This window comes from Rhodnius prolixus, unplaced genomic scaffold, assembly GCF_049639745.1.
Source record: "Rhodnius prolixus isolate KJV_2025 unplaced genomic scaffold, Rpr scaffold_1, whole genome shotgun sequence".
Taxonomy (NCBI): domain Eukaryota; kingdom Metazoa; phylum Arthropoda; class Insecta; order Hemiptera; family Reduviidae; genus Rhodnius; species Rhodnius prolixus.
Window position 1 is genome coordinate 62,822,899 of NW_027411581.1, and position 22,036 is coordinate 62,844,934.

Genomic DNA, 22,036 nt, shown 5'->3' on the forward strand with positions numbered 1-22,036 from the left:
GTTAGGGAGTACTGCCTCTCTGGATAGCCGACGTCACAGGCATTCAGATGACCAGCGGTGCCTCAAACGTCTAGGAGGGTTCGAGGGGAAGATTTTGTAGGTTGAGAGAGCTTGGCTAAGTGGATTTGAATGGGTGGTAGATACTTTGGAATGCAATTTCAAGTGACAAGGGGGTTTTGCTCTGGCGGAAACGACAAGGAATTTTTCAGTCGCTTTGGATAGAGAGATTTGGGGACTATGGTAGGTTGGATTTTTGGACTGTAAGGATTGAATGCGATTGAGGATTGTACGTTTGCCAGTTCCGAGTCCGTAAGCCCATAATGGAGCTAGCAGAGTTTGGTATAGTTGTCGTTTGTTTTGTAAAGTGAGTTATCTTGGAGCTCGCTTCAGCGAATTTTAACGGAAGATTTGGGGATGAAAAGGGTTGCTGCCAAGTTTGTTCCTCGAGTTCTGACTGACAATCAAAAAGAACATCGAGTTGAAACATGTCGTGCTTTGAAACAACAGCTTGAAACTGATCCAGACTTTCTGTCAAAGGTCATTACTGGTGATGAGTAATGGTGCTATGGTTATGACCCAGAAACAAAGCAACAGTCGAGCCAATGGAAGACGTCATCTTCACCCCGACCAAAAAAATGTCGTCAAGTCAAGTCAAACATCAAAACAATGCTGATTTGCTTTTTTGATGCCAAAGGCGTAGTCCATTCAGAGTTTGTCCCCCCCAGGTCAGACCGTCAATCAAACCTTGTATTTGGAAGTTTTGAAAAGATTGCGCAATAGTGTTCGCCAAAAAAGACCCGATTTGTGGCAAACAGGAGACTGGTTCTTCCACCACGACAATGCACCTGCACACACAGCCATCTCTGTTACACAGTTTTTGGCTAAAAATGGCATGGTTCCGCTGCCCCACGCACCTTACTCGCCTGACCTGGCTCCGTGCGACTTTTTCTTATTTCCACGCATGAAAAAGGGCATGAAAGGTCACCGATTTGACAACATTGAAGAGGTCAAGAAAAAAACGAAGAAGGAGCTGTCAGCCATTTCTAAAGATGACTACAAAAAATGTTTCGAACAGTGGAAGCACCGGTGGGACAAATGTATTAGTTGTAATGGAGAGTATTTTGAAGGGGATAAGGTTGTTCTGTAAAAAAATTGTAAATAAATAGCTTTTAAAAAATAATTCCGGTTTTTTTTGGGTACCCCCTCGTAAAGTGAAAAGTTAAAATACGTAATTTTCCCAATCCTTCTCCTTTTTCATTTAAATCTCTTTTAGCCATTTTTCATTTTTGTTTCCTTGCTTTTTACTATTCATCCCATTATTGTACCTTATTCCCGAACTAAAAGATTGCTGCTTCCATTATCATTGTAATCCATTTCTGTTAACCTTTTATTTTTGAGCAGATTATTTTAAGCGTGCAACTTCCCTCTAAGGGATATGCTTCCTTTCCCTTAGGGTGGACCCTAAGTACAATGAGTAAATAGTATGCTCAAATGCCTTAACTTCCTGTATTAAATGAATCACGTCTATAAATAATAAATAAAAACATTTTGTGAATAACCAAAAAAAATCGTTTGTAGATCAAAATCGACTAGAACTTGAATAATGTCCAAAATAAAATCAATATTAATAAATAGAGACAATAAAAGTGACAAAATTAAACAATAAATTATAAAAAAAATGGCGATAAAGTATAGAACAATTTCCGTTTTTGTGAAATTTCATTTCAGTATAAATTTTCTCTAACCAATATTTGTTTTCAAAACGAATTGAGTTTGTAATTGAGAATGTCAGTGGATAAAAAAAAGAAAAACGAATAAAGTGTGAGAGGAAAACTTGTTAATTCAGAACATGAATAACCAATTCTAACGATATATACATATATGCATATACGAATGGACTTATCGTGTCGATTTCAGTTTAGCTGATCACGAGATAAAACGCTTCTTTTTCATTCATCAGCAGCCAATCTGCCTAAATTTATCATCTTCTATTCTAATGGAAATTACAGCTTTTCCTTTGTTTTATTTTTTCCCCAAATTCAAGGCGCGTCAATATTAGAAACCATAGGCGATTAATGCTTTTTTCAATAACTTTCGTTGTAGTTGTAAATACGAGGTGTGGCTATTAAATAACGAGACTGATCCTGCTACAGGAAAACTATGCATACGCCAAATCCCTAACGACCGACAGCTGTGCAGCGTAAAGCCTTCTCTATCGATTGCAGCGTCTCAGCGTGTTTGTAAAGAAATCTGTGTCTGACCGGAACCGTCGTTTGTGTAAGAGGTGTTAGTTTCGTTTTGCCGCAAAACATGATACTACACATGTAGTAGAGCAACGAATTGTCGTGAAATTTCACATCAAAACTTGGGTAAAACCGCTACTGAAACTTGATCTTTTATTAAAAGAAGTTTATGGCGATGAATTTTAATCAAGTGCGCGTTTCCAAGATGGCCGGAGAAGACGTCGGAGATGATGACCGCCCGGGTCACCCTTCCACGTCCAAAAATGGATGAAAATATCGATTATAATTAATCAACAACATTACTACCGTGAGGTGCTAGCTCAACTCCGTGAAAGAGTAAGGAAAAAAAAAATCGACCCGATTTGTGGAAGAACAAGTCACGGGGTTCTCCATCAAGACAACCGGCGCCGGCTCACACTGCATTGTCTGTCAAGATGACGTTACTAGCCAAGTAAAACATCCCAGTTTTAGGCTAACCTGGCCTGACCTGGCCGTCCCATGCGACTTTTATCTGTTCCTCCCCAAAGTCAAATCTGCATTAAAAAGGAACATGATGATGAAGTCCTTTGAAGCTGCGAAAGAAAAAGCGGTACGCGTCATGCCGAGGAGCTCACAGAAAAAGACTTCCAAATTAATTATTCGCAAATTCGCATGGAGCGTTTTAGGGATTGGGGAGGGGTATATATTGAAGGTGGTAATAACTAAATATGTATATGTATATGTATAAAATATGTATAAATATGAAAATAAAATGTTTTTGCAGCAATAGTCTCGTTATTTATTAGCCACACCTCGTATGGCTAATATGAGGAAAAAAAAGAATATGATTTATTATAAATTATAAATCCCAAAAAAATAATATTTTTTAAACCATAATTCGATCTGTTAAATCCTTTTCAGATTGTTTTATTTAATAGGCGCCACGGTAGCCGAGCGGTTAAGAGACTAGACCCGCAATGCTAAGATGTATTGTTGGTTTAGTGGGTTCGACTCCCCGGTCTATGCCTTGAATTTTATTTAATGGTTAATATGAGAAATTTATAGTAAAGCATGTTAGGCGGTTATAGGCTAGACCCGCAAAGCTAAGATGTATTGTTCGTTAGTAGGTTCGATTCCCGGGTCTCTAGGCTTTGGATTTTATTTAATGGTTAATAAAAGGAATTTACAGTAAAGTATTGTTTATTAGTCGCCTCCGTTCACGACACCTAATTGGTAGTTGGATATAAAGCCCGCTTGAAAAAATAGGCAATTACTTTACTTTTTTACTTTTTAGTTTTATTTAATTATTTAGCGCTGAAATTTTCATTTACTTGGTGTCCTAAGAGTTTAGTGAATCCTTGTTAATTTGAAAAGATTTATAAATAAATTTATTTGTACAAATCTGGGTAAGGCCAGCGCGACTGTACTATGCAAACAGAGTGTACAGTCTAATGTGAGATTCCAGGGAAATTCAATTTGTACAGATAATGAGAGTTGGCCAACTGTAACTTCTAGCTTAGGGACCAAAATTGGATCTGGAATTAGTATGGTCCCTCAATTCGTTAGAAATCTACCACACTTTAGAGGGAAGTATAAATGGTTGAATCGCTTTCCCCGACTGCAACCTTTATACTATATTAACTGGTTTAAATAATTAACTGTTAAATTTAATTAAAATTATTTATTAATGGTTTATTAATAATTATATTAATGAACATTAAAGTCTGTTGGTGAAACTAAATGTTAATTCGTTTCGTAGAATTTTAAATAAGATTAATATTACAAATTATCGAAATTGGGTCTTCTATTATTGAGAAAATATTAAGGAGCTCATGGTTTGAACGGAATTAAAAAAAAAAAAAAAAAAATCGTATAATAACTCACACGACATCCTTTAAGTACAATATTCGAGTTATTGACTAATTAGCGTGATTTTAACATTTTCCTCTAATGGGACGGAAAAAAGCTTGTGAGACAGTTGCTACAATGTCTGGCTGTCCCTCCAGCAAAAAACTTCTAATTAAGAGATCAGCTTGCATTTCAATAGACTTTTCTTCTTTTAGATAAGCTGACGTTCCCTACGGTTAAGAGTCCACAAGTTAGTCTTTGTTTGCCTGTACTAAGAAGGACTACAAGAAGGATGAACAATGGATTTACCAAATTAATGTGGGGAAAACGTTGGCCAGCCAGTTCTTCAGACATCTTAACGTCCCTGTGGTTTAGTAGGTTCGATTCCCGGTCCCTAGGCCTTAGATTTAATTTATTGGTTAATATGAGAAATTAAGAGTAAAGTATGTTAGGCGGTTATAGGCTAGACCCGCAATGCTAAGATGTATTGTTGGTTTAGTGGGTTCAATTCCCCCAGTCTAGGCCTTGGATTTTATTTAATGGTTAATATGAGAAATTAAGTGTAAAGTATGTTAGGCGGTTATAGGCTAGACCCGCAATGCTAAGATGTATTGTTGGTTTGGTGGGTTCAATTCCCCCAGTCTAGGCCTTGGATTTTATTTAATGTTTAATATGAGAAATTTATAGTAAATTATGTTAGGCGGTTATAGGCTAGACCCGCAATGCTAAGATGTATTGTTGGTGTAGTGGGTTCGATTCCTCGGTCTAGGCCTTGGATTTTTATTTAATGTTTAATATGAGAAATTTATAGTAAAGTATGTTAGGCGGTTATAGGCTAGACCCGCAAAGCTAAGATGTATTGTTGGTTTAGTGGGTTCGACTCCCAGTCTCTAGGCCTTGGATTTTATTTAATGGTTAATATGAGAACTTTATAGTAAAGTATGTTTGCTAGTCGCCTCCGACCATGATACCTAATTTGGTAGTTGGACGTAAAGCCCACCTGAAAAAATAGGCGATTACTTTACTTTCCACTATCCGGAGGCCACTAGTGCACATCAAAAAATTCTCCTGGAGCCAATGACCTATAAAGGTTACAAAACGAAACAATCTATCTTTTAATTGCAACACAGCTTCAATTTGTGAAAGTAACCTAATACGTTTACACAGGTCTGACTTTCCAACATCGCAACTGGCCAAAAAAATATAATGTTACCAATTTGAGGAGTAGCTTCATCATTGGACAAATTCGCCCATTATGGAAGGATCAGATTGAAAAGTAAAAACAAATATCATTTTTGAGCCAAACAGATGTCGTCGAAACCTAATCGCCCACTGTACCCTACAAATATTCTAAGTCATTCCAGACAACCCAAAATATTTCCCAAATTGATCCTACAGGTTTTTCACTCATAATCCTTAATTGCCAGCCTGGGTACAATACAATTCAATACTCGAAAAAATACATTACAGTTGCAGATTGTGGATATAGTGTGTTTATTAAATGATTTTGAGAATGGTGTTAGATTTAAAAGGTTAATATTGTCTCGTCTAAAATATTCATCCTAAGATGGGATTAGCTGGATCACCGCTCAAAGTCATCCAGAAAACTGAAGGGAATATTAAACGTTTAATGAAAAGCGGTTGTCATGACTACTTTGCTGTTTTCCTACAGACTTAACAGCAGACTATCTGAGTGTGCTGACATTTGACTGTTTCCAAAATAACCTTCCACCATTTGATGTCGCCCAGTGCTGTTTTAATATAGATGAAGCCCTTCAAAGAGATATCCACTATTTCATCATCCTCGTCCACTCTACCCCCAACCCCTTTCGTCTGAAATGTTAATTACCTTTGTTCCCTTTACCTTTGGCACTCTCTAACGAAGATCGCCCTTTTCTTTGAAGACATATTTGTTTTAATCATTATCCGTTGTATAATTACAGTTACCTCCAGTACTGGCAGTATTCCCTATCGTCCTGGAAAATTAGTTTTATAGCTTTCTCTGAATTATTGGACGTCAAAAATTATATAAATGAAAAATTGGAAAATTGTTGATTTTTCTGTAAAAAAAAAATATCAAATTTTACATTCAATCACTGGTTGATGTTCCGAGATGCTGATAGAAATTACAGCTTTTATGTTTGAGAGGGAGAGGATTTGAAATCAAGAAAGACAATAACTTTTGAAAGTCAAGCATACAATTCTAAAAAAAATTTAATCCGTATAAATGTTTACATTTATCTCAATTGGCATTATTGTAATTAAATATTATTCGATATTTTCAAGTCAATTTTTAAATAAATCGAACGAAATGAACTTGCTACTAATTACATTTTATTTTTATAGATTATGAATGAAATTAAATGAAAAACATAGTTTAGTCGCACTGCTAACATAACCTTAATTTATCAGCTGTTTTGACTGGCCAGTTACCGGCGGCCATCTTTAACTTGTTAGTGACGTGTCTTTTTAAAAGTAAATAAAAAGTGCCTGTTAAAGTGAAGTTCTACTTTATAAATTGTGTTTAAGTTATACTTAGTGCGTGATATACCAGTTTTAGTGCGAATAGTGTTATGAATTTATTCATATTATTCATTCACACTCAGACTCGCTAGAATTGTCGTCGAGTACAGTAAATGTTATTGAATCTTATCCAGAAAGTTAGGTCTTGTAAAAAGCTTGCCTGCTGTCTAGGACAATGATAGTTGGTCGAATTGTAGAACTTTGCTAAAGCTTGTAACAAGACTAGGACAATGAAAGTTGGTCGACTTCTAGAACTTTGCTAAAGCTTTGTAGCAGACTAGGACAATGATAGTTGGTCGAATTGTAGAACTTTGCTAATGCTTGTAGCAGACTAGGACAGTCGAAGTAGGTCGAATTGTAGAACTTTGCTAAAGCTTGTAGCAGACTAGGACAATGATAGTTGGTCGAATCAGACTAGGGACGCTAGAGCTTTAGGATCGTTTCAAATATATCGCTCGTTTTATCCGTCGAAGTACACATGTTTTTTTTTTCTTCTTTTATCTCCCTCTGTTTTCAGAATTTCGTCCATCATCATAGTTATCAGATTGGTGTAGAGATTTCGACTTCAACTGTGTTTCCGCCTCACCATGACTGAATCAAATCTGATAGCATTCACGGGACAAACATAGGAAGAATGATATACAAACTTTAGTAAATATTTAAAGCACCGGGAGGGGCAAATTTTACAAATAAATGGTCAGCACCAATTTTGTAATTTATTTAAATACGATTCGACCAAAGTTTTATTGATCTGTAGGGTTTGTTTTTTGTTGTTTTTTTTGCAAATCAGAGAGAGACTACGCAGATCAGAGATTAGTAAAGAGGGTTGGACATTGCGTCAGCACAACCCAGTATGGAGTAGGATTCCATTGGTTTAGAGCGTAACCTTCTAGCCAGGGCCTTTTTAATCAAGACTGATAAGGTTAGGGTTCGACCCATCGGAAGATTAAACTACGTTCCTAAAATTTATTATCTATATGTGTTTATTGGAAATCTCTCGCGTTTACCTTCATCAGTGGCCGCTAACTTTCTCTTTTGCTTTTATTTTATTTTATTTTTTTTTTTTGTATAATACTCCAATTGTTATAATGTATCATGCAGCAACGGTTGGGTGCCGAATCTCTTTCAAGTAGATTTAATTTGTTAAGAGCTGCGCATATTGGCAACGGAAATTTGCAGATCGATTATTTGGAAACTGTTAATCTCGGTTTTCTGGAAATGGAAGCAAAAAAAAAAAAAGGAAGTACGATACTACTGACAGACAAATGCTGTTTCATTTTACTGTTTTTCTTCATAAAATCTACGATGTGTGCGTGTGTGTGTGGTTCTATAATTTTAGGGATAAGCTTTTCTCTTGAGTGCCTTTACTGTTAGGGTATTGCAGGAAGAAAATACGGTTGACCGGATATTCTAATTTAGCCGCATTTTGAGATTTTTCCCGCAAAAACCGGCTTTCATGATATTTTTGTTATTGTTTTTGTTTAAACTCTGTAATTTTCTTCTTTTTTTTTTTCTTTTTGTTAGAACTTCGAGAAAATTATTAAGAAAAACTCGTGCAAGGGTTTCATACCGGTAGCTTTTCCATATATTTTTGGAAGAGTAACCCCAAATAACTAACCCACCCCTCCCATCGCCCTGGGTGGTAACTATGCGTACAATGTTGTTTACTTCATTTGTAAGTTTTCTCTTTGTTTAGTGTTAGCTTCTTGTCAAAGTTACTGAATTAAGTTTACTTTAAACTTAATTTAGTTCACTCAATGTTTAACTATTGACTGTAGAGGTAAGGAACACGGTTTGGTCAAAACTTTTTAAGTACATTAGACTTAGTTTTATTTACTTTTCATTATTAATTAAAAGTTTTGATAGTTAATAGTTCATGATAAGTTAAAGCTCTTTGTGTCTTAATCATTAATCAATAATAAACTTGTAGCCTGATTTTGCAAAATTATTACAATTTTAATTGCATTTGATTTCTCTAATGAAATGCATTCAAACATCATTAACAAACAAGTGGTTGTTTTATGTAATTGAAGAGGCATTTAGTGAAGTTAAATTCTCCACACCAAACGTTTGTAGAAAAAAACAACAACCTGAACGTCGAATAACTCTAGCCTGCCTAGATCTTGACTTCGCCACCATATGTGCTGCTACACGCAAAGCGTGGGATTCCAGAATTTTGGCTTGCCTATCCGTTGGTTGTGCCCAGTTTGAACAGATTCTTTAAAAAATAAAATTACGTAATTTTGACAATAAAGTGAAATTTGTTTTTCATATTTTAAATTACCATAACTTTTGAAAAACCTAACCGATTTCAAAAATTTTTTTTTGTTTTTTTTTAGGAGCTCAAATACTATAAAAATATGCATTTGAAAAAACAAAGTTGGATGCTGTATCTCGAGATACAAGAGTTTAAAAAAATGGGTCAATCACTGAAAATAAACTAGACTAAAAATGGTTAAATACGTGTTTTTTATTTCCCGCCGTAAAAAAAAAAAATACATATACATTTAGCAAAAGTGAAATACTAATAAACATTCGATTGTGCCACTGAGCTGGCTCAGTACCACAACCAGGATGACAGGATGAGAGAAACCAGCCAGCGCTGGAACTCTCTAGGAACTTATAGGGGGTTTAGGAAGCAATGAGGTCACCGTGGCCAACGCCGTTTTAAGAGTGACCTGGAGGATTGTCAGGATGGGACGATGTGGAATATTGATTGAGTCAGAGGATTTGGATGATCACAGAGAGTTTGCTGTGGAAATTTAGGAATCCTGGATGTGGATTAACTCATTTACGTAGGGAATATTGAGATCATGACGGCGGAGGACTTTAGACTGGAAAGATTGGATAGGTTGGATGTTGGATGGTTTGGCGGAGCCCCACAAAAATCTATTTATACTTATTTTGAGAGAAAATGTCTTAGTTTCAAGATGGATGTTACATATTTATACAGATATAAGCCGAATTAACAGTGTCTGGATTCAACAATTTTTCAATATTAACTCCCCTACTTTTATCAGGAATAGTAATGCTCTCTAATGGTCTCATAAAAATGGGCATTCAACAAGAATATTTACCAGATCCTCTTTCTTTTGTAACTGACATACCCCGCCATCTAAACTGAGGAGCTATTTTGCATATTAATCGATGATGGGTTTAACTTTATTAAGTACTTTCCACTTGTCTTAGGTTGGAATAATAATTTGCTGTAATTAAAAGGCATTTCATAGATAAGTTGTGGGTATGACTGTGTTTCAATTGAGGCGTTAAAACCTATGTACGTATCTTCATCATCGTTATCATTTTGTTTTCGTTCAAGTTCTGACAGGAAGTCAGGCGATAATATTCTTTTTTCTGAGTCCTATTCCCTACAAACTTCTGAGAAACGAGGAATTGTTTCCTATTATATGACCAGCTAAAGCGTTAAAGGCCGGGCTTAACTTTTAGCTTAGCTTCCACTTAATATGTATGAGTTTAGAAGTGCTACAACTTCACTAACTGAATTCAAGCGTGTGACAGACATACCATACATACATATACATCGGGAACCCAAGCGTATAACTATTATCTACCCGGGATCCTCTCAGCGTACAGGCGGTCTGCTTTACTTCTATATCTATATATATATATTCCATCAACCGTATGACAGTCATGACGTAACTTATTTTTACGTTTATTTTTATTTTTTTGTATTGTGCCGCTATTTCTCATGATGGGGATTTATTGTTGAAATATGCGGATGTAAACATTTTAGGTAACTTGTTATGGATACCATTTTTTTAGTGACAAAAGTTATATGAAGTACGTAAGATTGTATTGCGACCAATAGCAGAACTACAACAGATCAAAATTATAGCATTTATTACCAATGGATTTATCAATTTACCAATCATTTGTTATTTAAAAATCAAAACTCATACGTCATCTATAATCAATAATTTAGTATTAGTAAAATTTCTTTTGCACCTGTAATTAATTACAATAAGCAAAAAAGATGGGAGATAAGGACAGCGCGAATACACTCGTACGTCTGTACGTATATGGATATACAAACATACACCCGAACATGCACATACGCCAAGAGACGTGAGTGGAGTGAACGACGACCATCATCCAGTGATGGAAGCCGTTAGTTCGTCCAGGTTGGCAAGCATACACAGCAACCATCCTAGGAGATCGGCGTCATGTGTTAAGATGGTCGCTTGGCTACCTCCGCTTTAGTCTGGGCTGTGGATTTGAAGGAAGTGTTTGCAGTAGACATGTTGTGTGAATCAGAGGGTTGTAATGATTGTGAAGATTTGTAGTGGAGTTTTGTGTATCGAGATTGGGGCTATTTCTAGAAACGAGAGGAAATATTTAGATCAGAGTGTATTGTATAGATTGGAGGCGTAGAAGGGAGCGTTAATTATTGTTCTTCAGAATTTTTGATTGTAAGGTTTGAAGTCGGTTGATGTTCGATTTTTTGGCACTTCCGTAAGAGCTGTATTCTGTACGTCCATATTGGGGCAAGTAGAGCGGTATACCTATACGGTTTCCCATTGGGAGTAGGTTTAAAACTTCCGGTGTCGTTGCTCCTCTTGGGATGATAAATTATCGTACTTCCTTGCCTTTTTTTGTTTATTTATTTTAAATCGTTCAGTTTTATTCACGGTATATATACCGTGAGGTGCTTGCTCAACTCTGTGAAAGAGTAAGGAAAAAAACGACTCGATTTTTGGGTTCATGGGTTCTCCATCAAGACAAACGCGCCGGCTCACACTGCATTTTCTGTCAAGACGTTTCTAGTCAACAAGAACAACATCCCAGTTTTAGGCCATCCCCCCTTATTCGCCTGACCTGGCCTTCCCATACTTTTATCTGTTCCCCGAAGTCAAATCTGCATTAAAAGGAACACGATTTTTCGGTCCGTTGAAGCTGTAAAAGAAAAAGCGGTACGCGTCATGCAGGAGCTCACAGAAAAAGACTTACAGCACTGTTTCGAACAATGGTAAATTCGCATGGAGCGTTTTAGGGATAGGGGAGGGGGTGTATATTGAAGGTGATAATAACTAAATATGTATAAATTTAAAATAAAATGTTTTACAGCAATAGTCTCGTTATTTAATAGCCACGACTCGTAATGTTTGTTCGTCAGGGTCAGTTTTGAATGTCAGGGTCATCTATAAACAATAATTTAGTATTAATGGAGAATTTATTAATTTAGGGTTTCAGTGCAGCTGAAACAGCTGATATTATATTAATTTATGGTTACTGCAATGGTGTTGCTCTTTATGCAGTAAGAGAATGCCTCCAGAGATTTCCGGACGTCAAGTTTCCCATTGGGAGTAGGTTTAAAACTTCCGGTGTCGTTGCTCCTCTTGGGATGATAAATTATCGTACTTCCTTGCCTTTTTTTGTTTATTTATTTTAAATCGTTCAGTTTTATTCAAATGATTAATTTTAAATTATTTATAAATAATTTATTCATCACAAAACAGTGTTCTGTAATTTGTGATGTTTTATCAAAAAAATAATATCCTTTATTTATTGAAGTGTAACAATGTAATACAGTCATTCGAATTGCTCAGAATTTACCAGAGCTCTTGTTAAATTGGTCTAAATTGAGAGACTTGGCAATATTTCTTGAAATTAAAATTACTCTCCACATGTTTAGACTTTTCGTCTAAATATTTACGGTGCTAACATGATGTGATGTGGTCATCAAGGTGGAATGCTGCATACACAATCATGGACTACAATGTGCATTGTAGTACTGGCCAACCAGAATCAGAGTTAATACGACAACAAACAGTTGATGTTTAACCTGGTCTCCTGGTTGCACCAGGAGCCGGTTGTTTTAATTGCCCTTATGTTCTCCTGTTACTCTGATGTTTTTCTACTTTATAATTTTTTTTTATTTTGGTGTAAATTTAGCAAATTACACTTGATGTTAAGCTGAACTTACAGTTTATTAATATTTTTTTAGGGGGTAATTGTGGTCACAACTTGTCTTTGGCAATTTCAAAAGTTAATTTCATCGATTAACAGTATAGCATTCGCTTTAGTATGAGCATAAGTTCAGATCAACCCCTTAGAACTTACAAAAAAAAAAAAAAAAAAAGCACATACAAGGACTTGGCCAGAGCTTTGGAGCTGCGGCGCTGAACTACTTGTATAAGCTGGAGAAAAAAATCTTAGCCGGCCCTTGTTGGCTTAAGACTGCTTGGCTCTAAGTCCTTCCGTGTTCACAATAGACGTGTAGATCGTGCTGACTGTGGCCCAGCTTTGTAAGTCCTATATCCATTCTTTTCAACCAACTTAAAGAGGTGATTTTTAACAATATTTTCCTTGAACTGTTATCAAGTTTTATAACTTCAATTTCATTTAAAGGAGCCTGTTAAGCTTATAAAGGCCTCTCTAAGCTTAGTGCTTAGAAAGCTGTATAATGTTTACCACGCTTATTTATGCTCGTACATTGTGTTGAGCCGAGAAGAGCGCTTTATTGAGGCGCGGCTTAATCGATTAAAGCGGGCTTTGTTACTTTCAAGTGAATGATATCAGCGATAGGATCTTTACTAAATGGTTAAAGTACATTTTATTCATTGCTAAGTCCACTTAGAAATTAAGTCGTTCTAATTAATTGCATCTACTGTTTATTTGTATTCCATTGTATGATGTATCTGTGTGAAGAGATGAATAAGATTAGCCAGGAACTAAGTTGAAAATTAATGATCATAAGTTCCGCGACTGGAGAAAGAGTTTTCAAAATACCTGGGAGTTAAAAAAAAGGTCGTAGATGAGTTCTGTAGCTTAATTTTATTTTCAGGAAGGTTTCTGGGCTTTTTAGCTAGGAAAGCTGAAAAAAAAAAACCTCTTTCGTTAGCCAGGTCAACGTTACTCTGCATCTGGAGCTTGACCTGTAGCAGTAACATCAAGTAACTTCAGACAACATAGGACAACCACTAAAAAATAGTCATCAGCTCGGCATTACTCTGCATCTGGAGCTTGACCTGTAGCAGTAACATCAAGAAACTCCAGACAACAACTAGAAAACCACTAGAAAATAGTCATCAGGTCGACGTTACTCTGCATCTGGAGCTTGACCTGTAGCAGTAACATCAAGTAACTTCAGACAACATAGGACAACCACTAGAAAATAGTCATCAGCTCGGCATTACTCTGCATCTGGAGCTTGACCTGTAGCAGTAACATCAAGAAACTCCAGACAACAACTAGAAAACCACTAGAAAATAGTCATCAGGTCGACGTTACTCTGCATCTGGAGCTTGACCTGTAGCAGTAACATCAAGAAACTCCAGACAACATAGAAAAACCTCTACAAAATGGTCATCAGATCGACATTACTCTGCATCTGGAGCTTGACCTGTAGCAGTAACATCAAGTAACTTCAGACAACATAGGACAACCACTAGAAAATAGTCATCAGGTCGACGTTACTCTGAATCTGGAGCTTGACCTGTAGCAGTAACATCAAGAAACTCTAGACAACATACAATTCTATTTAGTTCTGAGTTCTATTTTTCTCTTAGTATTATCTAGGGGATTTTGCATCTACAACAAGCCAGCAGCATCTTGGCCAACCCTCAACAATCCAAGATATCAAAAACCTTCCTTTTCTTTTACTAGAATTCCTTCACTGATATCGACTAAAAACCATACCGGTCTTTCTTTTCCCATGTCCTAGGCTAATTCTTCACCTACCTCGTGGTGAAGAATCCAGTGTCCCGGTCGGAATCCAGAATTTAAGGACAAATACTTGTCTACACAGGAATTATGTTTCAAAAAGGGACATCTAATCATTTAAGCTATTTCAGTCGATGCTAAAAGATCGAAAGCTGTCCAAAAATCCAAAACTGGATCACCATTTATTCTGAACCAAATCTCCAAATGAAGTTTATTTGTAAAGTTGCGAAAGAAAGATTTTTGTTAAGTCCAACACAAAAAGGACTTTTTTTATTTAATATTTTCTTCAATTTTGTTTTCCCCCCACCCAAAAGAAAACACAAGAACTGGTTTTTATAAATTCATTTTCTTACCCAAAGAAGGTGAATTAAGGTAGCTCAACTCGACACAATGCCTTCTGAATTTTGTATGAGCAGGAAGAACAGTAAAACTGTTAGCTACTTCTGGAAAATAAAATTATGAAGTTGAAGGAAAAAACAGCCAACTCTGTTTTCCGGTTTTCTCATGTTTAAAAAAAAAATGGTTGTGCACACTCACACGACCCTGGAGTTATTAACTTACAGCAACTAGTTTTTCCTGCGGTTGTGTAGAAAATAATGATTTTCCCACGCAAGAGCTTATTTTCCTTATCATCATCATCAATAAGCTTTGCTTGTTATTATACCTTTTACTAGAACATTAAGAACTTTATTGCTGCATGTTATAGAGTCGCTTATCTCCCTAACATGTCCCTAAAGCATCATTTCAAGGTAAATGGCATAGTAGTCCTGTGCCACACATTACTATATTTTAAAGAGAGTTTAATTAAGTTGCTAAAAATTACGAGTTAGGTGCCACCCACGGTAGCCGAGCAGTTAGAGGCTAGACCCGCAAAGCTAAGATGTATTGTTGGTTTAGTGGGTTCGATTCTCCCGGTCTAGGTCTTGGATTTTTATTTAATGTTTAATATGAGAACTTTATAGTAAAGTATGTTTAGGCGGTTATAGGCTAGACCCACAATGCTAAGATGTATTGTTGGTTTAGTGGATTCAATTCTCGGTCTCTACGCCTTGGATTTTATTTAATGTTTAATATGAGAAATTTATATGGTAAAGTATGTTAGGCGGCTATAGGCTAGACCCGCAATGCTAAGATGTATTGTTGGTTTAGTGGATTCAATTCTCGGTCTCTACGCCTTGGATTTTATTTAATGTTTAATATGAGAAATTTATATGGTAAAGTATGTTAGGCGGCTATAGGCTAGACCCGCAATGCTAAGATGTATTGTTGGTTTAGTGGATTCAATTCTCGGTCTCTACGCCTTGGATTTTATTTAATGTTTAATATGAGAACTTTATAGTAAAGTATGTTAGGCGGCTATAGGCTAGACCCGCAATGCTAAGATGTATTGTTGGTTTAGTGGATTCAATTCTCGGTCTCTATGCCTTGGATTTTATTTAATGTTTAATATGAGAAATTTATATGGTAAAGTATGTTAGGCGGCTATAGGCTAGACCCGCAATGCTAAGATGTATTGTTGGTTTAGTGGGTTCGATTCCCCCGATCTAGGCCTTGGATTTTTATTTAATGGTTAATATGAGAACTTAATAGTAAAGTATGTTAGGCGGTTATAGGCTAGACCCACAAAGCTAAGATGTATTGTTGGTTTAGTGGGTTCAATTCCCAATCTCTTTGCTTTGGATTTTATTTAATGTGTAGTATGAGAACTTTATAGTAAAGTATGTTTGCTAATAGCCTCCGTCCATGACATCTGATTTGGACGTAAAGGCCGCCAGAAAATATAAACAAAAAATAATAATAATTAAGAGTTGTTACAAAATTTAGTTACAAAGTACTTCACTTTACTCACTAAATGGATTTTTCACGACTTTTTATTGAAAATGCCTCTTCCGTATTTTGTGGAAATTTCTCGAGAATTAATTGGTGGGTTCACTCAAGAATTTTCACTTTTTCTTACAACTGGTGACCGGAAACGTTGCGATCTAGTTGGATTTACACCGGAAGGACACGGTTTTAAGTGATCTGAGTCTAAAAAAAAAACAGGAGTATGTGTGTGTGTGTGTGTTTAAGTCCAAAACCCCCCGAAAATCAGACAGTAAAGATACTTGAATGCAAATAAATTAAATAAAAGCTTTAGTAGAGAAAGTTTAAGGTGAAACTTATTTGCACTTTGTGCCTATTATAGATTTTAGGAACAAAGTAAAGCTGTAAGATATAAACTTTTGGTTCTTAACTTCTTGAAAGCTACAGTTAAGTAGTTTCGCCTGGCGGTAGGTTTTGCAACCACGTCGTGGTCCTGGGGTAAGAATATACGTTAAAGATTTCTCTTTTTTTCTTTTTTTTTTTTACTTTACAAAGTTGGATGGGGTAAAGTGGCTGTTAGCTGTTGTCTAAAGGATGTTCTTGGGAAGAAGGGGGGCAAAAGTTTGCTCTTAAAGAGAAATTAGTTCCCAGGGAGGACTTTCTGTCTATCCCACTTTAACAGCAAAAACAATGGTTAATTATGAATCTTTTCTGCAAAATAAAAAAAAAAAAATCTACTTTTCTTTCTTCTATTCTAAAGAAATATTGGAAACAACTTCCTTTCAAATGAAATACTCCTTGGAGTATAACAAGTATAACTTCCAGTAGTTCCTGGCCTCGTCCATCCTGTCACTGGCCTTCATTCCGCCACCGCCTGATTGAAGAGTGGTCATCTTACAGATCGTCCAGTCAACAGCATGCGACCAGTGAGTGAGCATCCTTTTAGGCAGTCTGCGATCCTTTATACCCCCTAACCTACGAAATCTAACCAGCGGAAACCGGGACCTTTCTTTCTAAAAGTCACGATGCTTCCCTCCTTACTGGAAGGGTAGACAATTCCTTGATTTTCCCAAATCCTCCACAGAATACCCACCCAAAAAAAAAAGCATGGATCAAATTTTTTTTGTTTCTTAGGATCCTTCTCTACCGCAGCATCCTTTCGCTCCCCTGATAGGACCAATACCCATGTCTCACAAAGTATACGTTCGAAACGGTTATATTACAGTTTCTGTAAATTATGGTTTTTGACTTTTTTTACATGACAAAGCCTATAAAGCGAACAGACTTCGCAAATAAGCATTGGTAATCTCTTGGATTCTGTCTTCTGGAAAGATTTTATTGTGGGGGGGGGGTTAGAGGCGGAGGAAGGGGATTCATTATCAAATTGTCCATTTATTAACGAGTAACGAGAACAGAAACCCTGATTAGTGATAATGAGCGACCCTTTTTGATGTCAGACTATGATGGGTATTAAGCCCTCCACCAAACATGTCGCTTTAACTTTTTTGAAAAGAGCTTTTTTTTATTGAAGCTTTTTTTATTTGTATAAACCTGTGCTTTTATGTAAATTGTCTCGCTGGTTATTGGCCAGCGTAAAAAAAAGTCCAGTGAACCAAAATTAATTAATATAAAATTAAAGAACTGATAGATAAATAAACTTTATAATAAATATGTACAATAATTATAGACATGAATTGTCAAAGAGTAATTACATTACGACTTTCAAAACATAACAGTAAAGACTAGCGGAAAGCTTAGTACGGGAAGAACAGAGTTTGCAGAGGAAAAGGATGGAAAAACTTGAAGCTAGAAGAGAAAGTTAGAGATGGACATGTTTTGTTTCGGGTGTATAGGGATTGGAAGGATTCTGGAGAAAAGTTTCAGTGGAAGGTTTTAGAATAAAGGAGTGTACGGGGATTATGGAAGCTGTCTCATGGAGGGAGTCGATTCCTAGTACGTCGAAGAGCGTCAGGGGCAAGTCTGAGGAATTTATTCTATGTTGTCCTGGAGTTTCTTGATGTTATTGCTACAGGTCCAGTTCTAGATGCAGAGTAACGTCGACCTGATGACAATTTTGTAGAGGTTGTTTTGTGTTGCCTGGAATTTCTTGATGTTACTGCTACAGGTCAAACTCCAGATACAGAGTAATGTCGACCTGATGACAATTTTGTAGAGGTTGTTTTGTGTTGCCTGGAATTTCTTGATGTTACTGCTACAGGTCAAACTCCAGATACAGAGTAATGTCGACCTGATGACTATTTTCTAGTGGTTGTTCTATGTTGTCTGAAGTTTCTTGATGTTACTGCTGCAGGCCAAGCTTCAGAAGCAGAGTAATGTTGAACTGATGGCTGTTTTCTAGTGGTTCTTCTATGTTGTCTGGAGTTTCTTGATATTACTGCTACCGGTCAATCTCCAGGCGTAGTGTAACATTAGCCTGATGATCACTACATGGATGAGGAGTTTGTACTGTAGGCGTCATCTTCGAGTCTCGGCAGAGTTAAGGAAATAGAAGTCTTGAAGTCGGTTTACCGGAATTCACTTTATCCCGGACGTGTGTTGTGAAAGTTAGTTGGTTGCCCAAAGTTAAGCCTAGGTACTTGACGTGGTTAGACCACGGGATCAGAGTTATTATCGTACTGGCCGGTTGAGGAAAAATCTGCGTTTGGTAAAGAGTATGGTCTTCTCATGGTTCATTTGAATACTCCATTAAGCATGAGGAAGGTTTCCTCATAGAAGGTTTCCATCCCTAGATGGTGCATGACAGTGTGTAGGTAACAACAAGGAGAGGGGGTAGAAGAGAGAGAGGGTAAAAACTTGTCGAATACTTAACAGTTCCCATTAATCATGCTAATGGACCATTGTAACTGAATGTTAGGCCCAAATCTGGATATCTGTTTAATTAATAAAAATGAGCAAGCAGGATTTGGGGTTAGCGAGGTTGCTTAGTGAATAGTAATCTCGATGTTTGAACCTCATATTTATGGTTTTAATTATTTTTAATGTTTATTACATTTTCAAGTTGTAATTTTTATAGCTTTTATGGCCATATTCTGTGCTTCGGTTTACTAATCATATTTACCACAGTCTTGTTCCTCCATTAAGAGAAAATTTCGCAATCCTATGCAATTTAGGGAACTCTTTTTATCGGACATAAAATGTTTTTGTTATGAGAAAATGCTTTATGAAGTTATTGATCGAAATTGATTTGAGATTGCTTAATGCAGTAGCCAAATCTGATGCTAAACAGTACTAGCCAATAAAAAGGCAGTATATTAGAAGTTAGCTTATTAAATATCGTCTTGCCTGAACCCCATGCAATCCTCTAATCTACCTTAAGAATTATCCTTCCGTTTATCTTGGAATTGTCTATTATCTATCTTGAATAAATATGTTATAATTGTAAATAATTGTGGCTTAGAGGCGCCACGATAGCCGAGCGGTTAAGAGACTAGACCCGCAATGCAAAGATGTATTGTTGGTTTAGTGGGTTCGATTCCCTGTGTCCTAGGTCTTGGATTTTTATTTAATGGTTAATATGAGAAATTTATAGTGAAATATGTTAAGCGGTTATAGGCTAGACCCGCAATGCTAAGATGTATTGTTGGTTTAGTGGGTTCAATTCCCTAGTGTCTAGGCCTAGGCCTTGGATTTTATTTAATGTTTAATATGAGAAATTTATAGCAAAGTATGTTTGCTAGTCGCCTCCGTCCACGGCACCTAATTTGGTAGTTGGATGTAAAGCCCGCCTTAAAAAATTACCTTACTTTACTACTTAATTGTGGCTTAAGATGTGATTACTTTAAAGGTCAAACGAGAACCATAATGGCATCAAAATGTACTTGAAGTTCAGCTAACCTTATAATAGCTTTATTTCAAAGCTGATTCATTCCCAAAACGGAAGAAGCCTACAAAATTTAATTAACAACTAAGGCCCTGGCATCCAATAGATGCTTGGAAACCACAGCGGATCTTGTAATGTCGGTGTGTGAGTAAATTTTGGGGCGTGTGCTCAAAGTGAATGGTTTATTATATTTTTTCTCAAAAGTACGCTGATGGCACATGGTCTTCAATCAAGATATCTTGATTTAATGAAGTCTTCTGGTTACCATCTTATATATCGCACCTGACAATGTTGCTGAATGAAACTATACACATTAAATCTAGCTAAAATACATTTTCTCCTTTAATAATCGCAATTTGTGATGGTGGAGTACTTGATATTCCTCGCATCACATTAATAACCTAATCTAAGATAAAAAAAACTTATTTACATACTTACATAATTATTTACAGAACATTCATACGACCCATTCACACTTATGTCGGGTATGCCAATCCCGGACACAAACCTACCCTCCAGCGTAGTGGATCCAGAAATAAACGGAGAAGTCTATCCTTTTTATTAGAATGTATTCATTGTATAATAACCATGCCTTCCTGAATGTTTTTTATTAATTCACAGACGAAAAGAGCCCATTATACATCAAACTATTCTCTCTCCTAGTCTTCTCCTTTAACTCTTGAATAAATAAAACAGTTAAACTTTATAAACGCACAGATTTAAATCTTGTGTATTTTATTACTAGCTGTAATTTCATTTATTATTTTAAGAAACTACGAGTAATATTTGCAAATTGTTAATTAGAACCAGAGTAACATTTAATTTAAACGTTTATTTGTTTAATTACTATAATATTTTTGTTTCCAAGGTATTTTGTAATTGTAATTTAAGTAAAATAATTAACTCTCAGTCCATGAAAAAAAGAAGCGATGTATTGATAAAATGAAAATATTTTTCTAATTAAATTTCCCAACCGGAAATACTCGATAGATGCTTAAAGGTATTTAGCGAATGCTCGCTTTTGTGTTTTTTGTTCGTTTTCTTTTAAATACGAAGAATATTCATAGTAGGTGGCTCAAACTCATTATTTCTAGTTTGGAAGCTCACGGTACTTGGTTCCGGTTTGAGCAGGAAGTGCAACTTCTATCTATTCAAGACTTTTATAACTGTACTAATAGTTTTTAAATTCATTATCTCTAAGAATCATTGATCATTGTGTTAATACTTTTACATATATACTTTTTTAAATTACTCACCCACTGGACTTAGAAGACCAAGCCAAGACGAAACGGGCCAATCTTTTTTACCAACTACTTGGACGAAAGTCTAATCTAAAAAGACTAGTTGTAATGAAATCTATACAGAACTACGAACTAGAACTCTAAGCTCTGCTAAACGAACAATACAGCCATTTGAATACGACAAATACGTAGTAAAGTAATTGCTTATTTTTTAGACGAACTTTACATACAACTACCAAATTAGGTGATATGTACGGAGGCGACTAGTAAACACACATTACTATAAAGTTCTCATATTAAATATTAAATAAAATCCAAGGCCTAGACTGGAAGAATCGAACCCACTAAACCAACAATACATCTTAGCTTTGCGGGTCTAGCCTATAACCGCCTAACATACTTTACTATAAATTTCTCATATTAACCATTAAATAAAATCCAAGGCCTAGATACCGGGGTATCGAACCCACTAAACCAACAATACATCTTAGCTTTGCGGGTCTAGTCTCTTAACCGTTCGGCTATCGTGGCGCCTATAAGATAAATAAATGGTGCCCAGTTCTACTTCACAAACCTTGACACTACACACTGATCTCGGTTCGTACAGCATCTATCCCAAGGGAAAATACCGGAAATACCATACTACACTTCCTCAATAGCCCTAATCCTTTTGTACAATCTCAGTAAATACAAATTCTACTGACATTCTCTTATTATTTTTCAAGTATTATTCAGTTATATCTATTTTCTTGGATGATTCAAATTTATTATATCACTATTTTTCCTTTATTGTTGGAGATTAGTAATTTTTTTTGTAGATATATACGATTTTTGGTTTCTTTATTTGGCAGTCTCTATAATTCGAATGTTATGTA

The 22,036-nt window shown here is 36.1% G+C and overlaps 1 protein-coding gene and 1 long non-coding RNA gene across 2 annotated transcripts in view; one reads left to right on the plus strand and one right to left on the minus strand.

Moving 5' to 3' along the window:
• LOC141446086 (uncharacterized) overlaps window positions 1-20,743 on the minus strand; it is a 49,595-nt gene extending 28,852 nt beyond the window's left edge. Inside the window, exon 1 of the long non-coding RNA XR_012453476.1 lies at window positions 20,433-20,743. This is a non-coding gene — a long non-coding RNA (uncharacterized lncRNA). The remainder of the gene's footprint in view (window positions 1-20,432) is intronic.
• LOC141446080 (protein APCDD1-like) overlaps window positions 1-22,036 on the plus strand; it is a 460,040-nt gene that overhangs the window by 128,052 nt on the left and 309,952 nt on the right. The window lies entirely within an intron of this gene.